At 41.8% G+C, this 23,036-nt stretch overlaps 1 long non-coding RNA gene across 1 annotated transcript in view; it reads left to right on the forward strand.

Annotated features, from left to right (window-relative positions):
- Positions 1-21,361: 21,361 nt before the first annotated feature.
- The window catches only part of LOC122803404, a 2,587,193-nt gene continuing 2,585,518 nt past the window's right edge, over positions 21,362-23,036 (forward strand). Inside the window, exon 1 of the long non-coding RNA XR_006365116.1 lies at positions 21,362-21,481. This is a non-coding gene — a long non-coding RNA (uncharacterized LOC122803404). The remainder of the gene's footprint in view (positions 21,482-23,036) is intronic.

The following is a 23,036-nucleotide window of genomic DNA, read 5'->3' on the forward strand; positions in this document are numbered from 1 at the left end:
GCTTCATGTCAATAATGGAATCAGTAATATCACTTGTTTTACAGGGTATAAAAGAAAGGCCTTTGTTAAGGACTTGTTCCTCATACCCAGTTAACTCTCTCCTAGAAAGGTTAAGTACTAAGGATTCCCTTTCTTTCCCCACATCTTTTTTAGGGTTGGTCCTGCCTGTTCCATATCTGTTACCTTCCTTTTCTGTCTCCCCCTGCTCATGGAGCGAGATCTCCCTCTGAACCGGGGGGACTGAATGGGGAAAGGAACCTCAAGCCTAGGGACCATGTGGTCAGTGGCTTTTCCACTATCTGAAGAGATAACCTTTTTCTTTGTTCCTATCAGATCACCATTCATGGTATTAATTGAGTTAACTATGCCTCTAACAGTAGTTGGAACATTGTTCTCTACACAAACCGACTTTCCTTTGGTTTGAATTACAGTAGGATACAAATTCACATTATTCACATTCCTATTCAAGCCTTCCTCCATGCCAGTGGAAGCGCTATCAGAGGTTAAAATATAGTTTGTAGAAACATCATCAGTTAATATATTAGTAATGTTTGCATCATTATTGCTACTACTTTTACTTTTTATACTACATACTTCAACCTCTCTTGGAACAGTATTGTGTGATGTCACATTAGGTGTAACAGTTCTGTTAACAGTTTTTATATATTTATTTTTAAGCTCCTTTGCACCTATTGATGCATCATATTTGGTATATATTATATATTTTTTAAGCTCCTTTGCACATTTTGATGCATCATATTTAGTATATTGATTGTATAAAAGCTGCTACATATTGTTATGTTTTAGAATTGTTTATGTTTTAGACTTGTTTTAAGAATAATGTTTTTAATTGAATTATTAGTCAGCTGATCACTTAAGGTATATATGGGCTGTGCTGCCATTAGTTTTTTGTACAGTCTGAAGAAACCCGCTTGGGGTGAAAGCGCTCACTGAATAAAGGAAGCTTCTATCCACCTTTTGAGTTGGTGGCTTTTCTTGTTTTGGAGTTCATTTATGTAACCAACAGGTTACTTATTGTGCCAGAATTGGTGATTCATATGTCGTAGATGTGGTTCGTTCTTTGAAATATTTCAGTATAAGGCAGTCATCCACTGCCTGCAAGCCGCAGCGTTCCTTTCGTGACTGTTTGGACCTTTTCTTGATGAACACATTAAGAAGTATGGAGGTGCAGGAAGACGGGTTAGCAGCTGTATCCCCTTAACTATACTTGAAGTCATCTTCAAGAGGAACCTTAACGATTGGATGGGAGATAGGAAATTCACCCCATGGATCACATCAGTAGCCCTGCTAGACAGGGGTCCAGAAAAGTAAATATTTGTAGGAAGCAATAGCCAGGGAATAGTTATGGTTAAGCTTGTATAGGTCCCAGAACCAATAGTCTAGTACCTACCTATGAACCTATGAAGAATTTATAGAGTTAATGGGAGCCAAGGATGTGGACATAATAGTGTTGAATGTCAAAGAGGCCAAGTATTTTTCTCTTGTTGTTGACCCAACACCAGATCTCAGCCACACTGACCAGCTAGCAATTGTTATATGATATGTCAAGAAAGAAAGACCAGTGAAAAGTTTCCTGGGATTTGTTGCTATTCACTGTCATACAGCAGAACAACTGGAGAGGAAAGTTTTGTCAGTGCTATTTGAGAAAGATATTGACATTCACAGCTGCCAAGGTCAGAGCTATGTTAATGCTAGCAACATGTCTGGTAAATACACTGGCTTACAGGCTAGTCTCCATGCTATCAATCCACTAGTAGAGTATATACCTTACTCAGCACATTCACAAAATCTAGTGGGAACATGTGCTGCAGAGTCCTGTGTAAAAGCTATCCCCAGGATTTAATAAAATGTGTGTAGGCACAGTATAGAGCCTACACAGACTGTTACTGTGTCCATGTACACAGTTCCCCTTACGCAGTGCACCATGCATATTAATGATGACGCATTGCCAAGGGAGAGCCAAGGGACATGGGTATCGAATCATTGTATGGAGAGGTGTAGTGCTAACCATGTCTGCCGATGAGAAAGAGACTCTGTGGACACTCCTTTTGTGTTATGTTAATAGTTTATTTTTTTGTAATAAAAGGCATGTTTGCCCAGCATGGCGTGGAGCACAGCAATGCTAAGAGGTGACCACAGATAAAATAGCAGGCAACTGCCAGACATCTAAAAATAGAAAATGTATGTATTTAATTATTTATTTAAATGTATGTTTAAGTGTATCTGAACATGTTTGTGTGGTGGGGCGTGGTGCTCAGCACTGCTTACAGGTAGCTCAGTGTTATATGTAAAGGTACACCTGATGTCTGAATATCCATGTAGCTTAATGAGTAGAGTCATGGCTCCATGTGTAGTAGGTCCAGGATTTGAATACATGGGAGGCAAATATGTATTTCATTTTAAAATGCACATTTTGCAGAACAATTTAAATTATAGCTCTGCTGAGCTCTGCTAAGCTCTGCTGAGACCTGCTAAGACCTGCTAAGCACTGCATAAACATTATAACTGCTGCCAATATTTATTCCCTGCTTGGCACTGCTTGGCTGGCATGCACAATGCTAAGCTCTACTAAGACTCTGGTTCTGTCTGTTTTCTCATGTCTGAGCTCAGCCATGCTGGTTTGCGCAGAGCTAAGCAACACTGCACTTTTTTGAATGTTGCCCAATGATGTGTATGGGCAGGAAAACGGCCTATATTAAGCCCAATAGGTGGGAATACACCAGATTCCATTGGAGTTCTGTCTCTGAAGGGTACTATGGCTGGGGTTGGTGAAGGTGTGCATTTCCAGGTGCAGCACTGGGGCATTCTGGAGTCCACAGTCATGGTTGGACTCCTAGGAAAAAAACATGAAGACCTGCTGCTGCAGAGAGGTTTCCAGGGCTCAGAGTGCAAGATGGAGGCCTGGAATAGGCTGGCAAGAGAACTCACCAGTGTAACTGGCATACCCTTGATGACCTGAAATAGAAAAAAGGGGGATCTCTTGGACACCTGGGTCCAAGAAGCTCAGGCAGGGAATGCCCCCCAAGTATGCAAATAATTTTGCCTCTGTTTCACCAATATCTAATCTGAATGTTTGCAAAACTGGTATTTATAATTGTATAATGGTATGCTTCTCTCCCAACAGCTGTTGTAGAGAGGGGTTGCAATGTCGAGTCACATGCTGGGTACCTGGCCAGGTTGTACTATGAGTGTGGTGCAGTGTGGATGTATTACAGTAAATGTAGTGAAATAAGCAAGAAAGAGTAGAGCATTAGCTGCATGACAGTATATTCAATAAAGTCTGTAGTGCAATAAATGTGGAATTAAAGCTGTATTGCAAGTAATGAATAATACCAACTTTTGTGCAATAAAACATGAAACAATATTAAAAACTGCATTCAATATATACAATAAAGTCTGTAGTGCAATAGTTGTGGAATTAGTGCTGTTTTGAAAGAAATGAATAATACCAACTGTTGTGCAACAAAAACATGAAACAATACTAGGAACTGCATTAAAGTATATACAATAAATTCTGTAGTGCAATAATTGTGGAAATAGAGCTGTTTTGAAATAAATAAATAATGCCAACTGTTTTGCAATAAAACATGAAACCATATCAATAACACCATTGAAGATGTTATACATCAGGATTGTGTTGTTATAACCATTTCGGTAGAGCTGTATGCATTCAAGCTGTAAGGTAAGATGCTGCTGTCAAGTATAACACTGTAATAGCTGTAGTATGCAAATCTAGTGGCTGCCACTTGTGTTATTTAACACATATAGTACTGTTCAAGGCTGTCTCTAGGGCAATATTGTTCACATAATGCTCTGTTATCCACAAACATCAGGTAAGCAAGGTGTATGGGAGAGGAAGCACACTCCATGATCTGATATTGTTTGTTGCCTTCACATATATTTAAACCCACTAACAATAAAGTGTGTACTCCAGCATTTAGGCTGATAAATAGCGTACCTACTATCTGCAGTATTCTTTTATGTTATGCATGTGTGCTCTACTGTCACTGCAGTCTAATATAACACTGTAGTAGTATTGTCAGGTCAAAATTTTTTCCAAGTAAGCTCTAGGCAGATATCAGTCAATCAGCAATTAGCAGTGACTCAGTAGCTCAGTTTGTTAAATGCTCTGTGTATAGTACATTTTGCCACACACGGACCAGGGTTTGAATCTAGTGATAAGTAGCACTAAATATTACAGTAGCAATCATGTAATGCTGCAGAGTCTCTCCCTACAGGAACTACAGGTAAATGGTTGAGGTAGCCCAGAGTATGAGTAGATAATTATGTGTTTAGATTTCCCAGACTGTTAAAATCATTAGGAAGAATGTGAAAACTCAGCAATGTGAAGTCAGAAATAATATGTGTAATCCAAGTATGGCTGTATGCCTGGACTGTCTGTTAAAAGTTGCTGCAGTTGCAGTCACTGTTATTGGGATTTATTCCCATGCTTACCAACCAAGGCATAACTGCTGTTTAGTGTCTGTACTGTACACGTGCATGTCTCTCAAGTGTCACAATTTTGTGTTATGTAATTAATAGTGTGTAATCCACCTGTTACAGGAATACCATGGCAATTAGTACCTAGATTGCACAGTATCACCATTTCAGCCCACAGAACACCTTGGTAGCTATATAGGTCCACCTGATGTGCAAGTGTTCTGTGTAGGTATGTACCCACAGTTATCATTTGCCCCATAGTGTCTCATGCATATAGCTTGAGAAGTATGTACATGCTACATCAGCTACAGGAGACTTGCATTGTAAACTTAAAGAAAATACAGACCCATAGAGTAGATAAAAGTACTGTTGTCAAAGAAGTAAGCATCAGTGTTACTAATGGACTGATTTTCTTTCTCTCCCCACCCCTTATCTTCATTTATTTATTACTGTTATTCATTGGTTATGGTTTACTATTAACATATGTTGTTACAGTAACTGTTTTTGGGGCATGTGTTATTATTATGTATTATACTAGATGCATATTAACATATCTTGTTAAATTCCCTGTTCTGTTGGCCTTATGCTGTAACTGTTACTGGCATGCTGTTATATTGACTGCTCTGTTATTGATTGTTGTGTTCCACATAATTTGCATTGATATGCAATTGTGTTATTGCCAATGTTCTGGAATACTGTTATTACTAACAATGTTTTGTTAATAACTAACCTATACTTATTGCTAAAATTACTTCCATTACCACAGCATGTCGGGGTAGGGTGGTTCCTGGTGATTTGCCTACCTTGCCTCAACTGGCCGTGGCACCGGTTCCTAGCACATCTGGGCTCAGGCCAGTGGTGCCCTTTCTGCTGCCCCTGCACCACTTGATGCATCGTTAAAACCACCTCAGGGGTCGGGGCCTGGCCTCCTCCTGTGAGTGGTGGTGGAGGGGCTGCATTTAATGATTATATGTGTTGATTACATTGTCTGACACATGTACAAAATGAACACTTCTGCCAAGTTTCAAACCAAGGCCCCTCTCATGTATAGCCAGCTGCATTAACCAACCAGGACACACACATTTGATATAAGACAGCTGTTTCTAGCAAAATATACTGATTGCCACTTATAGTCATTAGGCCTGTAACTGAAATAAAAACTAACATTGAAAATGGGAGTGTACCTTGGACTCTGGTGCAATAATACACCAGTAGACAGCCAAAGACATAATAATGAATGTAATTGAGGCCTGTGATAGCATTTATATGTGCCCTTTTATCAGCAAATTGTGGAAAGACACCTGCTAAGGCAGCAATGGCAAAGTACGTGTACAGCTGGGACTCTGATGCAGAAATACAGCCATATAAAACCATGCACATACTGATGGATGTAGAAATGTTTCTCACAGCCTGTATATGTCTAAATATATCTTGCAAATACACATGGTTTTGCAGTGGTGTAGTCTGTTAAATGCCTTGCATACAGTACACTTTTCAGCACACAGTCCTGGGTTTAAATCTAGTTTTGTCTAGCAGTTCAATTACAATAAGGTGAAGACAGCAAGTAATGACTGAGTCATGCACTCCTAATCCACACAGGTTACTGCTAGTTAATGAACTGCTACCCACTTTTGCAAGTCAGAAGCCTGCAGGTAGGGACACACTACATATATCTGTAGAGCCTAACTATATGTTGCCTACTACTCTGTTATTGACACTGTTTCATAATAGATGTACCTTACTCATGTGCCTCGACTGGACTGTACAGGGTACCCTTACCCTGGCTCTGTCATAATGACAGGGCTGCCACAGCTGCCACAGTTACATGTACAGCTTTCTATCCTCAAAAGTGCCCACACTCCCCCCTATGTGTGCTAGGCTACAGCAGCAGCTGCAGCCTGTAGCATACACAGCTGTATGTAAAGGTAGCTGCTATTGACCTACCATACCTCCCAACCTCCTAGAACAAAGGAGCTGGACACAGCCAGATGTAATGGGGGGCTAAGGCCCACAGATAGGGACATGTGTAATGGTTTGTACCTACAAATGATAGTAGGTTGATAGATTAACAGCTATTGCATTAGTGTGCATATTCTGATGGGTATGAAGTCTGACACTCAAGTGTGTTTCTTTCTTTACTGACCTCAACCCACAATCTTTGCCAGTGAACTGCCAAATGACCACTATGTTATGGGACACTGACCACACATATGAAACAAAACTGTGGACATTCTCCATAAATCTATACAGTTGACAGTTATGGTACCTACCCTCTGTGACATTACAACACTAAGCCTGTCTTAGATCTATGGTAATGATGTGTCAGTGATACTCTGCTGTCCTAACCTACATGCATGCTTCTCAACTGTCCCTGATTTTTAATCACATCTCAGCTCTGTCTCTGTCAATCCCTCCTACAATGGTCAGCTGTTGTAGGAAAGGTAGTGGATTACACATAGTACATAGTGACAATGTGTAATGGTGTATACTCCTGTATCATCAAACGATGTATTGTAACTCAGCTCCCTCATTCAGTCACTGTGTCACATACATAGTTCTAGCATTTTAAAAGTGTCCTTGAATGTCCCTGATGTACTCTGGCTAAGTCTCTGTTTCTGTTGACATATGTCCCTGTTTGGTCATCGGCTATGCGTAACATACGTGTCAACCTTTTACAACTTGAAACTAGGACAAAGCCATAAGTTATGGGGCCAAAGACTCAAACTCAGTGACACTATTTAAATATTTGTCAGAGATCCACAAGTTTGTGTGAAAATTATCAAAACTATGTGACAAACATCCTGACAGTCTGCTAACATCTGTATAGTTGAGAGATATTATGCTTAATGGGAATTAAGCACACAGTCCTGGGTTCAAATCTAGTTTTATCTACAACATGTTTGCATTGTTTTCTGTCATTGTGGTACACTGATTTTGCTGGACTGTCCCATACAGTTGTAAAAGCACACTGTTAATTGTCTGGCAGTGGCCATATGACATATTAGTGGAAGTTTGCCTGTAGGGGGCACACCACAATAGAATGGATTACTGAGTGTTGGAACATACAGCAGAATCTGTCACAGCACACAGGGACATACCCCAGTATTGCTACTATCTGGGTGGTATCCACACATGTAGAGTGTTGACAGACTGTGGGGTATGACATGTGAAAGAGCAGTGGATAGCGCAGGTCATTATAGGTGTGCTGGATCTGTACATACTGGATGTCCACATATCTGGTCCTGTAATGTGTTCCCCTTTTGTTGTCTTTCAGGGACCATATACTGCTGAAGACAAGCCCCATTCTCAGAGGCGGAGAATGACATTAGTCAATGGACAGAGACAGCACCATCGGATCATGTTGTCCCAGGGGAGGCATAATCAGGATCAGCAGGCAGCATTGTGGGTAGAACTTGTGTGGGATGTCAATCAGGTTGGCCAACAGGACAGGACCTATGAGCAGGTCTGACACTGGGCCACAGACATGCTGAATGCTGCACGGTGAAGGGCAGCTGATGTTGGCAGAGATTGTGCCACCACTGGTGAGGGCCACAGAGGAATTCCTGGTGAACCTAGGAACACACAACAGCTCCCAGATATCTATTACAACATAAATCGTGGAGGTGGGTGCCACAGTGTCCACAGCAGAGGAGCGTCCAAGTAAGCTTGCTGTGTTTGCCAGTGAAATACTGTATCAGTCATTGTGGCAGGCTGTACATACCTGTACATGGGTGTTAGGTCTATCTGCATGGGGGGGAGTTAGGGTTTATGCACAGTTGTGCACACATACTCAGAATGTCAGCAATACAGCCAGTATCACAGTAGCCAGTGCACATGTGGATATATGCACATATTACCTTGTAGTGCTGCAACATTTGGTAGTGCTGACAATACTTATTGCTTACATTTTCATAGGTCTATCAGGAGTGGCCCAAGTCCACAGTCCTGTAACTGCTAAGTATGATAAAGTGTTTTATGGATCATATATATTGTATGAAAGTTAAAGGCTGCCATTTTGCCCTATGTACAAATGTTGTGATTAGCCAATGTAGAATATGTGTATGTTCCATTCTGGAACAGATAACTACAGTTATTAGACTGGTTAGTCAAAGGTGTGTATTTGAATGACCATCGACACATCTGCACATATAGTTATGAGTATCTGATATACATGAAGCAATTACTCCAAGATGCCTGTGCAAACACAAAAGGGAGATGCTCCATACCAGGGGCATTGACACTAGCACTGGCATATCATTCTCAAGATAGGTGTACTGGGTTTTATGTGTAGGTCTATCACTTACAGTGTTATATTTCATATCTTACAGGCAGATTGTACTAGCAACTTTACCTGGATGTGGCTGGCATGCATATTATAAAGGGCTTGACATGTCTGTGTATTTTGGTCTTAGGTTGTCTGTTGTGCATGGGAGCAGAGATTGGAAGATGAGTGACTGGTAATGCAGTTGTGGATCCTCATTTGTATGAGTCTGTGTGGATTACCATACATAAAAGTACAGGTAGTAATGTACTGCTTTTGTCTTGTTCTTTACAGGTGACTGGGTGGGTTGGAGTCTGTCCCCCTCACAACCTGATGTCAGTGTCTCCTTGGACTCTGATGATTATGGCATAGTGAGGCACAGGAGGGGTTGTCAGGGACTGAATCTGTCCCAGAGGTTGACATCCCTCTTCTGCCCCCATTGTCACTGCACACAGTCAGTATGCCCACACACAGTCCCCAGAGGCCACAGATATTGGAAAGTCAGAGGGTGGCAACATTGAAAAGAACAGTGTGGCAGTTATGGCATCAGTGAGTGCAGGCACTGGCCATAGCCAGACAGCTGGTGAGGTCCCATACAGGTGGATTAACAGGGGTGCTCATAGGAGGACTGCTGTCCATCCACCACCTGTCAAAGGTGTCACATCATGGGTCACATGGCACATGTGTCAGGCCATCATGGAGGCACAGGCGCATTCTGAATGCAATACCAGATGGATGCTTAGGGTTATCGGCGCAGTACAATCTGACATCTGTGACTGCCTCCACTACATTGGGGACACATTCATTGATGCAATGGACAGACGGTGGACTGAGATAGTGTCTGTCTTGGACCAAACATTGCCTGTGCTGGAACATCTGGTTGGAGCTGGATGCCAGACATGTGGATGTTGAGCAGCAACACCATCTGCTGAGTGTCCATGTGGCCATACACAGTCATGCTCCAATAGTGGCAGTACCTCCATCACAACAGAGGGAAGTGTGCTGTCAACACCACAATGTGGCAGGCCATGGGCACGTGGTCCTGGGTGGTCATAAGGGGGACACAGCCCCAGAATTCTACAGTCACCATCAGATACTAGCACCACATCTGACATTGGGCATGGTGGTGCCAGTGCTACTCCTAGCAGAGCCAGTTCCCGTGTTCATGGCTGGAGATGGTGAATACCATGTATAGTCCACAGCTGTCCAACATACACATGTGTAGGGCCAGCACTGGGCTTGACTGTGTACATGCACACACTCAAACACCACTGTAATATGCAGCTACAAACACACAAAGCACTTCTCCATAGCCCATCAAACCTGCACCCTTCCAGATTGACACACATGCTGTCAAATTTTTGGCACAGCTTAGGCCTCTGGCAACCCACACCACACCCTGTGCATGTGATGATCAGTGTGCCACATCCCTGCCATCTGTGCCATCGATGCAGGGCAATGCTACTATGTGTCTGATGAACAGGGTGTCTATATCACTTGACATGTACTTGTGTAGTGCAGTATTTTATTGCCATGTCACTTGTTGTGGGCCACTACAGGTACTGTATGCTGACATGTGCCATGACTACACAGCACACTTTCTGTATCTTTGTTGCATATTGTTGGATCAACAGTAGTGTTACAGAATGACAGTTATATCACGGACCTGTGTGTATTTCTGTTCCAGGAGTCTGAGGGGATACACTATGGACACATGATGGTAATATGGCGGCACATGATGGCATTGCAGCACAGCAGAAATATGACATCAGCAAGGTACGGCAGTAATATGTGCATGGCACCCTAGATTCATATGTGTAGTACAGTCTAACAGGGACAATGTGGGCAGTCAGCATATTCATGCATTTATAGTTTGTGATAAAGTCTGCTACTCTGGCCACATGTCACCTGGGTTATCTGAACTTACAAATCTAGAAGGTGTGGTGATGGCATTGACACATCTACAAATATCCTGTGTCTGGATGAGACAGGTGGTGGACAATGGTTATGATAATGTATAGGAGGCAATTTAGGGCCAGCAGCTAGTCACAGGGCCAAAAAGTGCATTGCACTGGGATAGCCCATTAGGCCATGTCTGTAGTGCTGCACAGGAATATATTTATACACACGCACAAAGTTGCCTGACTAGAGATTAGAACTCCTACTTATCTACTATTACACACTATAGCTTGCAGTACTTATCATATGCGCTACAGAGTTTACCTGACACTAGCATGTCAGCCAGCACTGTTAAGATGAATGGCATCAGCAGGCCTTGTAGAGGGGGACACTGGAAGCCAGCAGCTAGCAACACAGAGTTGGCTGATGTGAGATTAGAATCCCTACCTATCTACTATTACACACTATAGCTCACAGTACTTATCACATGTGCCACAGAGTTTAGATGATATTAGAGTGTCAGCAACTGCTCTTATGGTAGATGACATCAGCAGGCCTTGTAGAGGGGGCAATGAAGATGCTGGCAGCTAGTCACAGGGCCAAAAAATGCATAACCATTGTACAGAGATAGTCCATACAGGCTGTCCGTAGTGTTGCATGGGGATATACACACACACACACACACACACACACACACACACACACACACACACACACACACACGCGCACACACACACACACACACACACACACACACACACACACACACACACACACACAGTTACCTGATATGTGATTAGAACTCCTACCTCTCTACTATTACACACTATAGCTTGCAGTACTTATCGCATGCACTACGGAGTACATATGTTGTATATGTGATTGCAGGCACAGTACTTGTAGAGTATGCAAGGCAGCCTTGTGTTAAACAGCATGTGTGGCTTGCAATTAATGCTGTTACTGGATCTAGTGTCTTTGGAGTAGGGTACCTGTCACTATCCCTGCTATGTGTGTACAGTCAGCAGTATGGCCATATGTGGATGGTTGCCGTTAGATAGGCAAACATGTTGCCAGGAACAGGATGGCCCGCCCACAGCATGTGCTGAATTATGTATATCTACAAGGTGACATTCCACAATCACAGGGGTATCGGGGTGAGTGGATTATGTACTGTTGCAGTCTTGGTTTGGTTCCTTTGGGCAACTGTTCGGATTTGTGAGTGCAGATAACCTCAGCATTCCGAAGATATGCAGGGAAATCCATACATCCCCACTTTTATATGTGTGTGTGTGTGTGTGTGTGTGTGTGTGTGTGTGTGTGTGTGTGTGTGTGTGTATAACAGGGATTTCTCTATAAATATTGCTGTGTATGTACGTTATGTATATGACGTCTGTAGATAAATGTCGAAATTCTATGTATCGTTGTACAATGTATAGCTATATGTATATATATATATATATATATATATATATATATATATATATATATATATATATATATATATATATATGGATCCCTATCACATGTTCGACAGGCCATATGATTGACTTTCATTTGGTTGAGAGTTCATTTGGTCGATAAGCAGTTTTATAAGCCCCCCACACCCCCCTAACTATATATATCAACTCCAGGGTGGCACAACGTTGGGGAGGGGAGCAAATCTGCCTGTTGACCAAATGAATTGTCGACCAAATGAAAGTCGATCAAATGGCTTGTTGACCATCTCAGGTAGACCCATATATATATATATATATATATATATATATATATATATATATATATATATATATATATATAGGGTACATACTGATAGATACATTAGGCATGTGGGAGCCGCATAGGGTCAGACAAATACATAAAGGTAGCTGCCTGTATGTACAGATGTATTTTCACATAGCAGGTCTTTGTGAGGAAGAGGCAACAGAATTGCAGTCAGGTTAGCTAAGTGTAGGAGCATGCCCAGTGGGACTTTCATAACTTACAAGGTGACTCAAGGCCAAAGCTATCTGCACTCCAGGATGGGATTTTGTGTGCCACAAGCATTGGCAGCTGCACATGTTTCCACACTATAGCACTTCCCTGACATTGTCCACAGCATTCCCAGTCTGTGTGCTGTAATTAATATGTGACTGGGGTACATAATGTAACATCTCATACAGGGTGACAGTCTGCATACCTCTCACCATACCTCTCATCTTCTTATAGAAATAAATCTGGACAAAACAATTAATAAAAGTGGGACAAAGGCCCAAAATAGGGACAATTTTTTAAATATTGCACTTACAAACTTAGTAAGGTAATAGAGTATCAGGTTTTGCTTTAGCATGAATTTTCTGAAATGTATGAAGTCTGAAACTGAAATTTCTGTCATTATTTTCTAACTTCAGTCTTTAATGACTTGCTACTAATTTGCCAGAAAATCACAATTTTGTGAACAACAGACCAAATATATGATGCAAAATTCTGGACAGTTGAGAGGTATGCCTCTTACTGTATGTGTGCTTTCATAATGTCCAGCATTTCACCCCATATGTCTGGCCTCTTCCTCATACATTTGTGATCTCCCCAGTAAAATGTTGTATAAGGCAGTCAGTGAATAGTACTAACTACAGACAAACATTTGAGTGTTGGACTTTACATCCTTCAGATATGCTGTACTGATGCAGCATGCTTTCATACTAGCCACCTTCTAGGTGAATCAGAGCATCTGAATGTCTGTCTCTAGTTTTGTCCCTGTGCCTCCCCCCCATTCTCTCTGGCTTTGTCTAGCTTTCATGCAGTAACAGATTGAGGGGTATGATAGTCTGTGGGGACACCACCATATGACTACCTGACATGCAAACGATGTGGACATTGCCATATTCAAACCATCAATACCATCACCCATGCTAATGTCCCTAGCCTACTGAGCCACACAGGCTGCAAGACAGGGAAGCATCATTTATCACACAATAAACAGCATACAGACATACATTGTCACCCCTGCATTAAGTGAGACATAGAATGTGTGGCCAGGTTCTATGTCACAGTCCTGGAATTGGCTGGTCTGCTGATATATCATTGTAGATTTACTGGTACAGCAGTTGTATGGGTACATTGATGTCTTGGTGGTGGGGGATGACCAGCCCATGCTCTGCTGGCATAGACAGTTGTGCCACTGTTGTTTGACCCCACTGTTTGTCATCTCCTTTGAATAATGTAGTGGACTTTTCAGCCATGTGGCCTAGTGCATATTATGGAGCACATACCACTGGACAGTACCTGTTGTGCCAAGTGGCTGTTAGATCTTACCAAGTAGTCCAGTAGCCCACAATATTCCCTTGCATACATGAGGTAGGTCCATACATATGCTACCATATGCTAGTACCCCTTACAAGTGGTTAATAAGTGTGTGACTTACCTTGCGAATGCAGCAGTTGGTAGACCCATAGTTTGGGGCTGACTCTATCAGATGCATGCAGTACACAGCCAATACATGGTTAGGTACATGTTGTGTGGGCTGGCTGGTATCATTTTTACTAATATTTATGTGAGTTGGAGTAAGATATCAGTTCCTAGGGCATGTGGTATGCATTGTCTCTTGGCCAGAGCCAGGGCATACTGGGCACACCTACGTCTGCATATAGGGACAACCTCAGAGGTTTCCTCCTCAGAGTCCCACTCTGGGTGTGTCTGTAGTGACCTAGACCATGGTGTGGGGCTGTGTATCCCTTCCCTTTGCTAATCCTGCTGCAGCTGTTTCCACAGGACCATATTGTGTAGCATAGCACATACTGTGAACAAGTGTACACATGTGGCTGGAGAATACTGCAAGGCTCCACAAGATATATCAAGGCAGAGGAACCATGACTTCAGCAGCCCAAACACATGCTCTATGATGTTTGTAGCTTGTGTATGTGCCTCGTTATGGCGTACTTCAGTGGGTGTGTGTGCATTTGTGATGGGTATCATCAATCACTGTTCCAGTGCATAGCTTGCATCCCCCAGTAAATGGCCATGTGGGATGTCCCCCATAGCAAACATCTGGTACAGCTGTGATGAGTGACAGATATCCAGATATGGGAGTCATGATAACTGCCACGGCTGCCAGCACACACATTCATGATAATGCCCTGGGCATTGCACATGACCTGGCAGTTGACAGAGTGATACCCCTTGTGGTTGATGTAGATTCTACCCTCCTCACCTGGTGGTGCTTTGATGTGTACATGAGTGCAATCTATGCCACCCCGTACCTCAGAGTAGTATGTTACATGGTAGAAGTGTTGCATAATGCTGGCCCTCACCTCAGGGGTGAGAAGAAAATAAGTGTGCTCACTAGCATGTGGTAGCATGGCATCCAGGAACTGGTTGATTAACCTGGATGCTGATGCTGGTGAGACCCCCATGTTGTCCCCAGTTGGTCTTTGGAAAGTACCTGTAGCTAGCATCCTAAGAGCTACACATACCTTTGTTTCCACTGGGATGGGTTCCCTTCTGTTGGCTCTGGGTCTGAGTTGTAGTCAGCAGAGCTCAGTGAGTTCTTGTAGTATGTCCCTGTCTGCTCTGTAGTGCTCTACAATCTCCAGCTCATGTAGCTCCTGGAAGGTAACCCTGGACCTGAACACTCTTCTGTTTCTCAGTGTAGGCCTATAGTCAGCAGCAGCAGCACTGACATCAGCATCTAGCACATACATATGTAGCAGACCTGCAGCAGCCCTTAGAATTCCTTCAGTTAAAACTCCAAAGTGTGTACTCCACTGTTGCAGAGTATGGGGCTAAAATCAGATTGCAACAATTATAGTGCTCTGCTGTAGGTGCAGCCTGTGCGATTGGTTACCTATAATGCATTACACCTGCCAAGTACATCATTAAGGATTGTTAATGGCCCTAGTTTAAGTGAAACAGGCATCATCAGTAATTAAGATATCATTGCCTTTCTCAGCCAATTTTTTTTTTTGCATCATCTCTTAGTGAGTGAGTTAGTCTGAAGAAGTCCCACAATATAGTGGGATGAAAAGCGCTTAACTCTATGTTCAGAAAATAAAGTTGGCTGTCTGTTTTATTCGTGCATCTCCGTGTGGATTATATATGTGGACATCATATGTGCATTTACAATTGAGTTTTTGTTGGCTGGTCGGAGTTTCTGCAGCTCGCAGTTTGTGATTTTACAAGGGGTAAGAGACATGACAGGGGGCCCCAGTCCAGTGTCCTGCCTAGGGCCCCATATGACCATGATCTGGCTCTGGCCAAAAACACAATATCACTGAAAATAATGCTATTCACCTTGCACAGGATGATAAGACATAGTAGCTGGCCCATTAGTCAAACTTTCAATGATGGAGATGGGGGAGTTTCTGACATCTCTGTGTGGGGGAGTGGGAACATCATGTTTCCTTGGTGTTAAATCAGGATGCTGAGCTGCAGTGTGCCCCACAAGAGGAAACTGGATATGCCCCAAGAGTCTAGTACACTCCCTATACTAGGACTTGAATGATTTGGCTTGATATCTTTATTACTGAGTATGACATTGATATTGTGTGTTTCCTGTATATATTAAGTACATTGGGGATACATGCTATAGGGACACCTGCAAAGGTAAAATCATATCACCCACTCTTTGCACCATTTGGCATGCCTATTGATTGTGTACTGGATATGACATAAGGGCATTGGGTTATACTTATGTGTTATACTTTGTATCTTCACAGGTAATGCTGTCTCTGACCCCACCACTGTAGAACGTCCAGTGCCTTGTGTTTGAAGAGATCTGGCTCTGACAATGATGAATGTGTGTCATGGTCAGAGAGTAAAGTGTCCGTGTTGAACACAGGGAGTGTGCAGACAAGATACCATAACCAGATCATGGGCACAGCCTCTGTGCCTGTGAATACCACCCAAGGTACAAGCATCACACAACAAGGAGAGTTTGGTTTGAATCCATAGTCAGGGCAGTCTGCTACCCTTTGTGGGCCAACCATCCAGGTCTGTCACTGGCTTCATAGGCCATGAGAATGGCCATACGGGTGTTCATTCTGGTCCATGTAGACAGCTGTGGGATCTCCATCCCCAGGCACTGGCTATCAGTAGTTGCAATCCAGCATATTTATAGGGCCATTGTGTAGGCACAGGACAGCAACACTTCAGCATTTAAAGAGATGATACAAGTACTGCAGGGTGTGTGAAATGACCTATGGAAGTGCCTGTCACATATATGTGGCATGTTTGACTAATTTGATCACCCAATGGTTCCAAGCAGGTCACCTGTACTCATATGCCACATACCTGGTGTGGTTCCCACAGTTGATCATCCTCTGCCTCTGTAGAAGGTAGCTACCAGTGGCATGGAAGACCAAGGTCAGGGTCATGCAGTACCACCACTTCCACAGACAGATCATTTGTGGAGGTGCATACAGGGCATGAGAGGGTATCCTCAAGGCTGTAGTACTATCACTAGTGCCATGTCTGGTAACAGACATTGCTCATAGTCGTGCAGCACAACTACATCTGGCCAGGGCCACACTACTACCAGTGAAACATGTGCAAGAACCAGCTTCCATGGCTGGGGTATGCATGAGGTGCCTTAACATCTTTGATGCATGCTCTGGACTTGTCTGTTAGAGCAAGCTGCAGTGTATCAACTAACGCTAATGCTGTGTCCCAACATATCCACTCACACGGAACTACAGCCCCCAAGTGTCTCACACATACAGACAACTAGTGACAGTGGCCCCTTCTAAAACATCTTCCAGTAATTCTCTCCATACCCACCACAGACACACACCCTCCCACCACCCCCTGCACACACACTCAGAAATTTCTAGTCTGCAAAGCACTTGAACATTTCCATATGGAGGGTATTGCACACTCATGTTCCTTTCACGACCTATGCAAATGATGCTAACTGTACTCTGCCCATTGTACTTACTTAGTCTATGTCTGATGCACAGTGCATTCAGCCTATGCATGGATAAGCACAGTCTAGTATGGAGTTTGTATGCATCACTTTTACTGCAGTGTATTTACTTTGCTATGGGCCAAGGCTATGTGCACACTGCTGCCTTTTTGCCAGTGCCATGGCATACTGTGACTGTTTCTGTTTAGAATGTTCATCTTCTAGGTCCTCCAAACACATCTCATCTTCCACACCATGTAGTGGTGCACTGAGATGTGTTCTTCCTGCAAATGGCCTCCCTGCTGCAACTGCATCCTCATTATTACATTGAGTAACATTTCACACACACTGAGAATGTCTTAGAACAGGTGATAGGATCAGCATGCATCTATCATTCAGTATGCAGATGACATTACCTTAATCTGTGCTGCACAAAGCATTCCCACTCTCCTGCAAACAACTCATCTAGCATTCTCTGACATTGAAAACTATCTAACCAAAGCCCAGCTTATCCTCAATCCAAAGAAAACTCAGCTTATGATTATAACCGGTTCTAACAAAAACACTGATAACAGTCAATTCACTATATACTCCACAAATGCTACTCCAATCGCTCCAGTGGCACAGGCTAAGCTATTGGGAATAACCATAGACTCCCACTTAAAATTTGATAGTCATCTCAACTTAACTATTAAAAAAGTACATGCCAAACTGGGATCACTCTACCGTATCAAACCATTTCTTACCAACAACACAAGATCAGCCATTGCTCACTCCCAACTTCTATCCACCCTACTCTATGCATCTCCCATTCTGACTAATCTCAACAAAACTGAACTAAGCAAAATGGAAGCCTGCTATAACAGAATTGCCCGCTTTGCTGCAAATTGTTCATATAGAACTCATCACTGTACTGCTTTGAGACAGCTCCACTGGCTTGATCTGACCAACCTCCTAACCTACAATCAGCTCTGCCTCTGTCATTCTATCTTTTACCTCCCCAATAAGTGTCCTGCCCTCAAAAACCTAGTACAACATCACTCAGGCCTCTTAGATCATCAAGCAAACTACTACTAGAAGTCACCAACAGCTACAATAGCATTGGAGATGCACTATACAGTAGTTCAGTGGCTAAAAAATGGAACTCTGTCCCCACTAGCATTCAAAACACATCATTCAAAGCCTCCTTTAAAGACCTCATCAGGCAACATCTCAAGCAAAGTTGGCAGTGGTATGATTGCTCCCTAGGCTGGTGAAAGTGGATAAGGTACACATACTAAACCAAGAGTACTTGATTAAGATTGAAAACTATTCTCACAAACACTGGCTAATTTACAATGTATGTACTGTACCTGTGTACTATGTATGTATTCTGCCTATGTTCCAAATTTCAGCTGTACACCGCAAATCTATTAAGTTCCTTTATTTTTAAATTAATATTTTTTTGTTTGTTCTCTCCACTGTAACTGTTGATGTGCTGCATACCACTGTAAAAACTTGTCTTTTGTAATTTGTGTGTATACTGTTCATGTCTAAATGTATCTGTAATTTTTCTATGTGGAGCTTTTCTCCTTGGGCCAATGCTGAAAAAGGTCCTTTCGGCTCAGTCAGACACCCCCGGTTAACAAATGTAAAATAAAAAAATAAAATAAATAAAATACTGCAAGCACCACTAGATACATATAGCCAGTGAAAACATGCCTTTAGCATCCCACACACATGCGCTACTGTGAATCAGGTATGTGATGGGGTATATATCTATCCATTGTCTGTCACCATCTGGGAATTTCAGATAGGTGTCATCAATTAAGACCCAGAGCATATCCAGCATCGCCAATAAGAAGCCCATGAGGGAAGTCACCCTTCACAAATCATCAATAAAAATCGCATATGTACCACACATGGGAGACATAGCAATTGCCTGGGTGTCCTGCAGAAACACTGTAGCTATATCAGTGAAATATCACATGGTGTTGTTTCTTTCCTCTGGGGTAAGGTGAAAAGATATATGCTCCCACACATGTTGCAGCATGTCATGCAAAAACTGAGGGAATATTCTTTAAGCAGATGCCTGAGATGCTGTCACTATGTCCCATGTTGGTTACTGAAAGGTCCTACTAGCTAGCATATGTAAAGCTACACATACCCTAGTGTGTGCTGAGATAGGTAGTCCACAATTCTTACAAGGCTGCAGGTAAGGCCAACACATATCTTGCAGCCCCTCTATTGTATGTCTATCTACACAGTAAAATTTTACAATGTCTGTTTTGTAAAGGCCATGAAATGTTATGAGAGATCAGAAGACACAATGCCTCGAATTATGAAAGCACGCATCCTTGTGGTAAGTAGAGACAATGACAGCCTGATTAAAGCTGTGGAAACCCCTAACATATTTCTGCAGCTCCACTGAATGTACTCTGGGATTTTGATGTGGTCATCAATACTGGCATTCACTCATCACAGAGCCCTTTATGCACTTATGAATCACTCTGCATTTTGTTTTACCTCATTTACATACACAGAGTCCCTCATTTTAATACAGTTGTTCAATACAGTCTTATTATCCTGCCTTCAGTATATACTTCAAGCAGCTCTACTGCTCTGTTTTGTCCACTCACTCTGAGTGTGTCTCTGAATCTCACACAGCATATGCATCACCTCTCGTCACACACAATTGCCTACCTCAATGCAGCGAATGTTTCTGAAAACCAGAGACAGTATCACGACCTTTTTTACAAGCAGCATAAGTTAAATATGGCATATATTGCTGTTAACATACCAAAAATTTATTCCAGATATGAAAATAAAATGATTATATTTTTGAATTACATACATTCCATTTCAACTAATTTATATTGGCTGCATATCCCTAAAATTCTTATGTAGTGTAGTAAAATGGGATTCACTGTTCCTCACTTACAAAGTAACCTATTATAATCTAAAAGTTATGAAACTCTTAAAGGCATTATATGGGTTTTGAAAAAAAAAAATACATCATGTAATTTGCAAGTCTAAATCATGGCCTTTGCTTCTAGCGGAGGAAAAGTGTGCTTTGGATTATCTTATTTTCTCTTATACTTCCCACAGAGGACATGAATGAAGCACCATTACTCTGATACAAAACACAAATGTAAATAAATGTAGCCCTTTGGTAGGTTAGAACACATGACAATCTCCGCATACCTCTCAACTGTCCAGATATTCGCACAATGTCCAGAGTTTTGCCTCATATATTTGATCTGCTTATAAAATCTGATTATAAAATTTGTGATTTTCTGGCAAATCACTGGGATGATCTGAGGACTGAAGTCACTAAATAATGATATATATTTGTGTTTCAGACTTCATAATCTTCAGAAAAAATGCATACTAAGACAAATCCTGTTATTGTAGCAACGTTATAAGTTTGCAAGTGCAATATATTTTGGGGCCTTTGTCCCTCCATTCTGTCAAGCTTTGTCCAGATTTTTTTTGCACTAAGAGGTTGAGAGGTATGACTATTTGTATCAAATGCACACATCTTGCTAAAAATTAGACTTGGGAAAAAAAAGCAGCTTTGACCTTTAAGTGTGCAGATCTGTGTTTGCTTGTATTTTTGGATTTGTACAAGTGACTGCTGCTTTCTGCACCACAAATGATGATTATTTCTGCCACTTGTAAACTCCGAGTGTCTGGTTTTGAACATGCTGTATAGCATATAGCTGTAAAAATACCTGTTGCTCGAACAGCTGACAGCAGTGCCAGACGTGAATGGGGAGGAGGATGATGAGAGGGGGGAGGCGGGTCTGTCTGGAGTCTGGTAGGAGGGCTTTACACTTTGTTTCTCTTCCAGTTTGTTAAGCTAGGTTGCAGTGTGTGTATATACACAACATTTAGAGCAAGAAAATGGAATCATTAGGGAGACTGGCAATCATTACAGCTCATACAGTACCTCTGGGGCAGCTCAGGCAATGAGTATACTCTTCCAGCCAGGGGGTATTAATGAGGTAAGGCCAGGCAACTTTTTCTGAATTATTTATACAAGCTGGCTGGAAAAAAAAACTCACACTGTCTGCAGAAAAAAGTGGGCCTTTTTAAAAGAGCTTTGCCTGTTTTTGTTTGTTTAAGTTTCATGCAAGGACAACGCACTGTTGGCAGGGATTCATTTTTGATTTTTTTTTTTTGTTTTTGTGACTGCTTTTTTCTTTCCTTTTGCTAGACTTTATTTTACAGCAATGATAATCCATAGAACTTGCACTGAAAGAAAATAAAACAAATACTTCTAGTTTAAAAATAATTGTTTCAGAGTGCTAATTAACAAACAAATTATATCTTTATTTCAAACTGTTGACGTTCTGATTGTTATAAAATTATTTTTATATTTATTTTTTCTGAGTTATTCATATTCGTTTAAAACTCCTGAGGTCTTAAACTCCTGAGGTCTTAATTATGGGATGTTCTGCTTAGTGACAATTTGCTTTATAGTATGTTGTACAGAGTGAAGGTGCAAGCTCGTATACCACTTTATTTTTTCGTAGCACGTTTACTTTGAAATGTAGATTTATTTTTATGTGTTATCTTCTTTTTATATGTTTACATCAATGCACAGTTTTAGATAGTTTTATCCGGGTACTGTAAATCATGTGTGGCCCATTTTTTGTTCATCGTTTAAGCCTCGTTTTCCTTAGAGTGGAGCGGGGAGTGACACCCTTCCTTAATACACTGTTCTTCCTGGCCTAAAAATAGGTGCTGTGAGTGTCCCTGCTGTTTTGGACTTTAAATGTTCACCTTTTTGTAAGGCAGAAGATTTATAAAAGCTGCAGAATTCTGATTTTTTTTTTTTATGTTAACCCTTTCAGTTACTTATGCTTGCCAAGATGGCCCCAGGAGAGTTCTGTGAGGAAACAATGGAATTCATTTAAGGCCTGAGTGAGGAGAAAAGGTGTAACTGTAGATTTACTGTTTTCGTATTCCTTGAACAAGTTATTTAACTAGTGTAATAACATTTCTTCAACTTACTGCTTCATTTCTTAAAGCTGTTACTCTTGCAACAAGTACATTTTCAGAACATATTTCTGAACTGCTTTCTTGCAGCATGCATTTGCTGAGTGTTTACGTGTGTGTATGCTTCTGTGCTCATGGTATGACCCTTTATTATTTAGTCATTACTTTGGCCTGTCCCTTTATTATTTAGTCATTACTTTGGCCTGTCACACCAGCTAACCAAATTTAGGAGTGGATTTGACTTGTTGGGCAGGTTTGCAGAAAGGATCAAAACTTCAGAGCATTACCATCCTGTGCCAGGTTACTGTGCCTGGCAGCAGGCAACAGCGTTTTATCTTAAAAGTCAGGAAGCCCATGAAGGTACGGAACATAGGCAGGATGCACTGCTTCAATCTTTAAGATGTCAGGTAAATAAAAATGAAAAAATGCCATTCAAGCAGAGACCGTGCTGATTCTTCTGTAAGCTTTGCATCTTCCACTGGGTACCATACACTGAATATTGCTTGAGGGTTTTGTAGAAGACAAATCTTTCATTAATTTTAGTGGGCTAATAGGCAC

The sequence above is a fragment of the Protopterus annectens genome, chromosome 5.part1 (genome assembly GCF_019279795.1).
Source record: "Protopterus annectens isolate FY-2018-M chromosome 5.part1, PAN1.0, whole genome shotgun sequence".
NCBI classification, from domain to species: Eukaryota; Metazoa; Chordata; order Ceratodontiformes; family Protopteridae; genus Protopterus; species Protopterus annectens.